Raw genomic sequence first — 9,607 nt, 5'->3', positions numbered from 1 at the left:
TTCGGATTTATGCTATCCGTGAAAACGCAAGGATTGTGGGAAGAAGGAGATCCTTTTAACAGTTTAGTTGATATCGCAGGATGATTCATATGGACAATGATTTAACTGTTAAATGAACCCTCCTTGCCTTTTACTTGCCTGCAGTAGACGTATACATACTCTTTCCTTCTCGTGTGTTCCTGATGTGGGGTGGAGTATGATGAACTTATGATATATCCGCATCCACAGGGTATTAAACACTTGGAGTCCGGAGGAAAGAGTTCTGATCCGGGTACCAGAGGTCTAAAGTGAATACTCCTCGGCACTGAATGTGGAGGAATATTGCTGAGTAGGACACTTAGGGTCCAGATCTGTCTCGGATATTTAGGATTCGAGGCGAATTATCCCTCGGCACTGAGTCGTGGAGGACTAGTGCTGAATAGGACACTTAGGGTCCGAAGCTGTCTCGGATACTTAGGATCCGAGGCGAATTATCCTTTCCCTGGCGTGGAGCCGGAGGGGGGTTTTGCCGAGCCGAACACTTAGGGTCCGAGGCGAGATTTTCGCTGAGCCGAACACTTAGGGTCCGAGGCGAGATTTTTGCCGAGCCGAACACTTAGGGTCCGAGGCGAGATTTTTGCCGAGTCAGACATTTAGGGTCCGAGGCGAGATTTTTGCCGAGCCGAACACTCAGGGTCCGAGGCGAGATTTTTGCCGAGTCGAACACTTAGGGTCCGAGGCGAGATTTTTGCCGAGTCAAACACTTAGGGTCCGAGGCGAGATTTTTGCTGAGCCGAACACTCAGGGTCCGAGGCGAGATTTTTGCCGAGTCAGACACCTAGGGTCTGGGGCGAAATTTTTGCCGTGCCAGACACCTAGGGTCTGTGACGAATGACCTACTCCCCGGCTCTGAGCCTGAAGGGAGGTTTTGCCGAGCCAGACACTTAGGGTCCGAGGCGAGAGAACTACTCCCCGGCGCTAAGCTTGAGGGGAGGTTAAATGAATTACTCCCCGGCTCTGAGCCTGAGGGGAGGTTGTGCCGAACCGGACACTTAAGGTCCGAGGCGAATGAATTACTCCCCGATGCTGAGCCTGAGGGGAGGTTTGTTTTACATTTTTCCTCAAACCACTTATCATGAGGCCGAGGACTCAAAAATGATAGGAGGCTAAGAAAGCGAGTAACAGTGGCTGTGAAGTTTTCCATTTGTTGACTTTAGAGACCTGCCTTCACTGATACTCCCTTCTTGGCGACCAAATGTTGTGGACCACCCATATATGAACCACATTTCTTTTCTATTTCTATCCGATGTGGGACATAGACTAAATTTTGTCAAAAAGGTCGGTGTAAGGAATGCCTCTGGTATTGAGCTTGACAGCCTTAAATAACAGTGGGCCCTCCTTACACCGTGATTAACTATTTGAATATTTCCATATATAACAGAATGTGGCACATACTTTTTTGTCGATGTGAGATAGAAAGGTTTAAGCACAGGCCATAACTCATGTTTTGTTTTTGTGAAAAAATCAGACGAATGCCATGCATAGTATGGTCCCCCATTTTTATAAAAAAAAACAAAAACAGAGGAAAGTGGTACTGAACATAGAAGCAAAATAAAGAAAAGTTTGGCTGACTGTGGACATACGCAGCTTTATTTGTGAAGAAGTTGTAGCAAAATGGACAAACTTAACTAATGGAAATACCTTTTCAGGTGTATTGCGTTCCAAGGACGCGCAATGGGACGTCCGCCAGCTTCGGCCAAACGATATGCTCATTTCCCCACTACTTTGGTAACCCTGTAGGGTCCGGTCCAATTAGGTTCCAGTTTCTTTACATGAGCTGTCTCCTGCTTCAAAACCCTGCGTTCCAAGGACGCGCAATGGGACGTCCGCCAGCTTCGGCCAAACGATATGCTCCTTTCCCCACTACTTCGGTAACCCTGTAGGGTCCGGTCCAATTAGGTTCCAGTTTCTTTACATGAGCTGTCTCCTGCTTCAAAACCTAATCGCCTACCACAAAGCTCCTGAATCTGACGTGTTTGTTGTAACTGTTACACACCTGCCGTTGGTATGCCGCGAGACGAATTGCTGCTACATCTCTCCTTTCGTCCACCAAATCAAGGCTATGTTCGAGTTGGTGCTCATTGTTCCCCTCCAGTACCAAGGATGTCCGAAGGGTTGGGATTATGGACTCGGTAGGAATGACAGCTTCGGATCCATATGCCATAGCAAATGGGCTTTCTCCCGTGGGTCGTGTTGGAGTGGTTCGATAGGCCCAAAGCACTTGAGGGAGATTCTCGTACCACTTTGTCTTCAATTTCTCCAATTTTTTCTTTAAGCACCCGAATATCGTGCGATTAGTTATTTCAGCTTGCCCATTGCCTTGTGGATGACTAACTGCAGCCAATTTTTGCAGGATTCCATGTTCGCTAAAGAATTTCCTTGTACTTCTGTTATCGAGGTTCTTACCATTGTCCATTACGATGACTTTTGGTACCCCAAACCGGCAAATAATGTTGCTCCAAATGAAATGCTTTACTTCTTCGTGGGTGACGCTAGAGAAGGCTTCAGCTTCCACCCACTTGGTGAAGTAATCCGTAGCCAGAAGCACATGTTCCTTTTTTTCCATGGTTTTGGGTAATGGTCCTACTATATCAATCCCCCATTGGGCGAACGGTCATGGATTAGCCATGGCGTGCAAACCTTCGGCAAGTTGGTGCTTTATTGGACCATGGCGCTGACACTTGTCACATCGTCTTGAGTATTCCTCGGCATTCCGAGCCAAGTATGGCCAGAAATAACCTTGGGTTAGAATTTTGTGTGCGAGGGATCTTCCTCCGGAGTGGTTTCCACAATCTCCTTCATGAACTTGTTTTAGAATTGTGAGAGCCTCAGTAGGAGTTAAACACTTGAGATAGGGACCGGAGAATGACCTTCGGTACAACTGGTTATTGATGATTGCGTACTTAGCCGCGGTAAGCCTAAGCTTCCTTGCCTCAGCTTTCTGATTCGGGAGAACCCCTTCCTTAAGGTAGGCTTCGATTGGATCAATCCAGCAGGGCTCACGTGGTACTTCCGGGATCACCATCACCTCTTGCCGGGGATTAATGCTGGGTTCTTCGAGAACATCGATTGGAACAAGCCGAATCAACTCTTCATCTGAAGATGATGCGGCTGCGGCCAATCGATCTGCTTCGGCATTTTCATCTCGTGGTACCTGATGGAACTCGATTTGATCGAACTCCCGGATAGCACTCTCTACAGCATCTTTGTACGACTTCATTCGTGCCTCCTTGGGAGAATATTGCCCTGTCACTTGATTGATCACAAGCTGTGAGTCACTAAAAACTTTTAAACATCGTACCTGTAGCTGTTTAGCTAGCCGAAGTCCGGCGAGCATCGCCTCATACTCGGCCTCGTTATTAGTAGATGGGAAATCTAGCAAAATTGACTGCTGCAGCTTGGTACCTTCGGGTGTTGTGATGTCAATCCCGGCCCCTGCCCTTTTCCGGTTGGAAGAGCCATCAACCCGTAACTCCCAGTATGGCTCTTGAAGTGTCGGTTCCTCAGGTTGATCTTCGTACTCTAGTAAGAAATCCGCTATCGACTGCCCCTTGTGAGATACCTTCGGTGCATAGGTGATGTCAAAAGAGCTAAGTTCAATAGCCCATTTTGTAATTCGACCAGACAAGTCTGGTTTAGCTAGGATTGCCCGTATAGGGTGATTTGTAAGTACCACTATGCTGTGAGACTCGAAGTAATGCCGAAGTTTCCTCTTGGCATAAATTAATGCCAGGATTACCTTTTCTGTCTTGCTGTACCGTGTCTCGGCATCCGTCATCGTTTTGCTTGTGTAAAAGATTGGGTGCTGAACCTTGCCTCCTTCTTTGATCAACACTACGCTTGCTGCTACAGCTGATATTGCCAGGTACAGGATGAGAGTGTCTCCGAGCGTTGGAGCAGAAAGGATTGGGGGTTTTGTCATGTAGCTTTTCAATTGATTGAGAGCTTCCTGCTGCTGAGGTCCCCACATATCTTTGTTTTTGGATCGAATAGCATCAAAGAAAGGTTTATACTTATCAGATAATCGGGATATGAACCGGCTGAGAGCCGCAATTCGGCCGGTTAGAACTTGCACTTCCCTACGGGTTTTCGGCTCCTGGTTCTGTATGAGTGCCTTTGCCTGAGCTGGGCTTACTTCTATTCCTCTTTTATTTACGACGTGCCCAAGGAACTGTCCTGACGAGACGGCGAAGGAGCACTTGGTGGGGTTCAGCTTCATATTGTATCTCTTGAGAGTATCAAAGACCTCCTGGAGGTGCTTCGGGTGGTCCTCTTTCCGTATACTTTTGACCACCATATCATCGATATAGGCTTCAACTGTAATTCCCAGCAGATTATTGAAAATTTTATTGACAAGTCGCTAGTAGGTGGCTCCGGCATTCTTTAGACCGAAGGGCATCACTCTGTAGCAGTAAGTGCCCGTTTCTGTGATGAAAGCGGTTTTTTCCTCATCTTCAGGATTCATAGGAATCTGATTATAGCCGGAGTATGTATCGAGGAATGTGAGCCTTTCATAACCCGTTGTAGCATCCACCATTTGATCAATCTTGGGCAGAGGAAAGCTATCTTTTGGGCAAGCTTTGTTAAGGTTGGTATAATCTACGCATACCCTCCATTTCCCATTCTTCTTTTGAACGACTACTACATTTGAGAGCCATTGTGGGTATTGCACCTCTCGAATAAATCCTGCTTGTAATAGTTTATTTACTTCCTCGGCTATTATGCGATTCCGTTCAGGTGCGAACCGTCGGTGCCTCTGCTTGACTGGCCTGAACTTTGGGTTAACCCTCAGACTATGGCATGAGACTGTAGGATCGATCCCCACCATGTCCGAGTGATCCCAAGCAAAGACATCCGAATTGCACTGAATGACCCTGATCAATGCTTCCTTCTCTTCGGCTGTGTAAGATGAGCCAATGTAGGTGATCTTCTGAGGGTCTCCGAGGACTACCTCTATAGCTTCGAGGGACTCCTCGGTAGGTGCTTCAGCTTCGGCTTCTTCCTCTGCCTTGAGATACTTGGGCAGAGGATACTGTAACTGCTATTTGATTGCGTCTTTGGGATTCGCCTCTGACTAAGGTGATTTCGACGCTTTCTTTGCTTCATGTAGCGTTAGCATGTAACATTCTTTTGCAGCAACCTGGTCTCCCCAGAGGTCGATGACCTCCCTGCCATCCGGGGATAAACACCTCATTACTTGATGAAGTGTAGAGGGGACTCTGTTCATACGATGGATCCAACCTCTCCCCATAATGAGGTTATAAGATGGATGAATCTCTGTCACGACGAAGTTTTCCTTCAGAGTCCTCTTTGCTGCAGTAACGGATAGATCGATCACCCCAAGCGGATTCACCTTAGTTCCATCAAATCCCATTAGGGGGCTGGAAGTTGGCCTGATGGACGATGGTGAAACCCCCAACTGATCAAAAGCTGTTTTTGTAATGATGTTGGCGCTACTTCCCGGATCTATCAGCACTCTCCTGATCATATAATTCGCTACCAGGAGGCTGATGACCAAGGGGTCCTCATGCGGGCGCTAGACTCTAGAAAGATCATTGTTACCGAATCCAATGTTGATGCTGCCTGGTGCAACCATGTTTACCGAAGACAATCTTCGTAACTTATGAGCCTCTCTCAGCCTGGATCTGTACAACTCTTCAGACTCTTCATCATCCTCTGACCTTCCGTGTATAGCATGGATAACCTTTGCCTGGCCGCCCTTTACCCGTCGAGGGTTAACCTCCCGAGGTTTTACGTGCTCCTTCGTGGCGAGATACTCCACCAATTCTCCTCTCGCTATCATGCTTTCTACCTGTCGCTGTAGGGACCTGCAATCATTGGTGGTATGCCCATAATCTCTATGGTAGGCACAATGTTTGCTTTTGTCCCTCTGCTCCAAGGGTTGTTTCATGGGCTGAGGAGTCGCAAACCTCGTCTTATTCTCTTGGAATAGGCGCGCCAAGGTAGTACGGAGAGGGGTAAGCCTGTCCTCTGTCCTTCGCCTTTTCTCAGATACTTGGGTAACTTGTGTGGCGGTATGAGGAACCTTCTGCATCCTTGTGCTCACAGCTTTCTCTCGAGACTTGTTTTCCACTGTGACGAGGGTAGCGTGCTGTGCACGGTGGGCTACGTTTTCCTCCAACCGAATGTAGATTTGTGCCCTAGCGTTCAAAGTCTGCATATCCGGGGGGGAATATTTGACTAAGGATATGTGAAACTTGGTTCCCTGGATCATTGCCAACTTAAATGTTTCGATTGTCGTGGCAGGGTGGCAATCTGCTATCTCCGAGGCCTCCATGTTAAACCTGGATAAAAAATCTTGCAGAGTTTCTCCCTTCCTTTGCCTTATGGTGAAAAGGCTGGCGATACTTTTCTTTTGCTTCTTATTTCCGCAATACTGGGCTAAGAACATAGTGCACAAGGTCTCATAGTCAGGGATAGACTTGTGTGGTCTATTCCTGAACCATTCTAACGCTGCTCTGGTTAAACTGGTAGGAAAAACCTTACACATCCACGGATCGTTATGATCGTCCAGTGCCATCTTTTGCGCATAATGATCGAGATGCCGAGAGGGGTCTCCTGCCCCATCGAACTGGGTGAAGGATGGCATAGTGAACTTCTTCGGCCTCTCCACAAGGTACACCTTGTCAGTAAAGGGGGTCTTGACCAAGGAGTTCTTGTGCTCTCTAGCCATCTCGGCTGGTGTCTGGACTCTCAAGAGCTTCTTTTCGTCGAAGGCATCTTGTACGCGTGCGCCATCTGGAACGCCATTGGACCATACCGTAAGCCTATGGCTGGACTCGGCCTGTTCAACCTGTGTGCGATGCGGGAGATTATCCGAAGCAACCGCCTCGGACCTCGTCCCTTGCTTTTGCTGAACCTTACTAGGTCGCGCCCCGTTGGGTGGTGTCTCGTTGGCTGGAGGCTCGTGAACTGGAGGTAAATTCCGGGTGGGGGGTGGTGCTGCAGCATCGCCTGGTGGTGGTTGTGGCGTTAGCCTGGCCATGGCCGTGTGCAGCGTATGAGTCTGCTGCTGAAGCGCAGCTATCTGGGCGACACTCGTATCGTTTGCTTGCCGGAGTGTCTCAAATTGGTGCAAGAACTCTTCTCGCATCTTTTGCATCAATTCTATCTGTTGATTCATTGCTGACTCTCCGTTTGACATTTCAGACACGACTAAAGGATTTAATTTGAAGAACAAGTGGGAGTATATTTTTATACGTTTCCCACAGACGGCGCCAAAGTGTAGGTGCAAAATTTCGCTCAACCAATAATGATTGAGAAAAATAAAACAACTCACTCAAAAACAATAAAAATAAATAAGAACAGTGTATAGAGAAGCGTAGAATTGCTTGATCCTTTATTGGAGGTCTTAGCCTCTATTTATACACAAAAGATTGTAAAATTATGGTAGGACTCGCCTTGCTTGCCCTCCAATTCTTTCTATATAACCATTCTTTTCTAATAAAGTTCTTTCCATTGTCGAATTTTCCATACATAGAACTTGCCTTGTACAGAACTTCCTATCAGAATTTTCCTTCTACAGTAAATCCTTCAAATGGTAGGACTTGTGCATTCTTGGGCTGAATATATTTTGATCCGGCTGGGCTTGAGTAACAGGCCGGATGTTAAATACTTATAAGCTGGGCTGATGACTTCTTGATTCGGCCTTGATGGAAGTTGGAGGACAAATAACAATGGTCTTGGGCTGTAAATACCCTCAACTTAGGCCTGAGCATGATAGGCCTTATATGTCCTTGAAATGTAGACATGGGTAGTGGTGACGTGTGCGTTTTTTATTGGAAGGAGTTTTTTTTCCCTCCACAATCATGCAACTCAATTATGCCTCTTATCTATCACCAGTTTTAACCTTTACCCCTTTGGTATTCCCATTCTTGCCTGTATACCTGCCAATTGCCACTCCTTTGTGTGGCTGTAAGCTATATTATTACTTAACCTTCTTGTTGTTATACGTCAATATGAGGAGACCTTTTTGTTTGTTGCATGATTCCATCTGGAGGAATAAGAATTGCCGTTGACATCTTCTTTGGTTGAAAATATCAGGTAGATAGTTTACTTTTAGGGTAAATGGCTCTGCAGTTGAGTTTTCTAAGCTTTTAAAGAACAATCACGAGTCTCCAAGTGGCGGGCCTAGAGAGACCATTGTCCAACGAAGTGGGTCAGCTGTAATGACAAATTGCCTTTTATAAAAATATGTGACCATGTGACGTGCATGTATATCGGATTCCGAATGCTACCTTAGAAATGGTTTAACTGTTAGGCACATTGCGTTTAGTAATTTAGAAATAATGAACTCCATATTGGCCCATGTATGTGTCATTATCTCTGCTCGATGGTGGACGATAAGCCCATCAGAATTCACTAAAAAAAAAAAAAAAAGGAAAAAGACCGGTAAGCCCAACAAAACTAGAAAAACAGAGTGCAAATGTATACTAATCAATGAAACTTTTATACTTCGAATATCTAAGAAATGGGTTCAGCCAAAAGAAAAAAAAATATACGCATAATATAATTAAATACCTGATATGTCAACTTTATGGCTTGGACATGCTTTACTGTTGTGGGGCATTGGGAAAATCGTCTCTCTTGACCTTCATCAGCAATGACAAAAACAAGTGATTAGAAACCTTTTCTTGTGCGCTTAATTATCTAAGATAATATTATGTAGCCTCTGTATCACTTTTCAAAGAGGCATACCTGCCCTGTAGGGTTTAAAAACCTATATTTATAATCAAAGAGCACAAGGGCTTTTGTGTCATTTAGCACATGCATGGGCTGTACTGGTTTATCTAACGTGAATTGAATTATAATTTGTATCTTCGTCTTATATTTGTTGCCTGGTAATTTATGAAATAGTGTAGCATTTCTACTTTGTGAATCATCAGTTATCAACATAACAATAGAAGGAAATTTTTAAAAGCATAAGATAGGCTTCTGTTTGTCTTCTTTTCAAATAGGTTTTTGTGCTCTTGTAGTCGTCCCATTCCAGTTCTTGTTTGAGGTCCTTTATGTTGGTTCAATAATGTAGATTTGGTTTCTATGTCGTACAATTTGTCTCTTTCTGAATAGTGATAACTTCTATGTTTGTGTCCCTTAAAGATTGTTTGCCAACAACATATAATACTGATAAAATAATACAAAATGTAATTGTTTATAAGAAAGTTCAGAAAGAAATCAAGAGAAAAGGTTGAAAGACCAAATCACACTTGCATTGACATAATAAAAAATAAATGTAAGTTTTAAATTAATGGCATATAATAGAACACACACTGCAAGGCTTGGGCTTGCATTATCAAAATAAAGAATAAGTGGTCTTAGTGTAATGGCATAGAAGAGAAAGCAGGGCACTGCACTCTTTTGGCTGGGTCAAAGCATCTCAAGTTGCACAATTGAATATTTTACCCCCCACACACACACATACACACACACATCAAAGAAGAACTTCGATATAGTTCCGTATATGAAATTGAAAAGAAGAAATAACGAAGAGGTATGAACAAGCACTAGAGTACCCTTTCAGCTCTCTCCCTGTGCTTTGTGATCTTTC

The sequence above is a fragment of the Cornus florida genome, unplaced genomic scaffold (genome assembly GCF_030987335.1).
Source record: "Cornus florida cultivar Cherokee Brave unplaced genomic scaffold, ASM3098733v1 CherokeeBrave_3.0.0_Hap2_Chr11, whole genome shotgun sequence".
In the NCBI taxonomy this organism is placed as follows: Eukaryota; Viridiplantae; Streptophyta; class Magnoliopsida; order Cornales; family Cornaceae; genus Cornus; species Cornus florida.
This window is presented reverse-complemented; position numbering follows the sequence as displayed.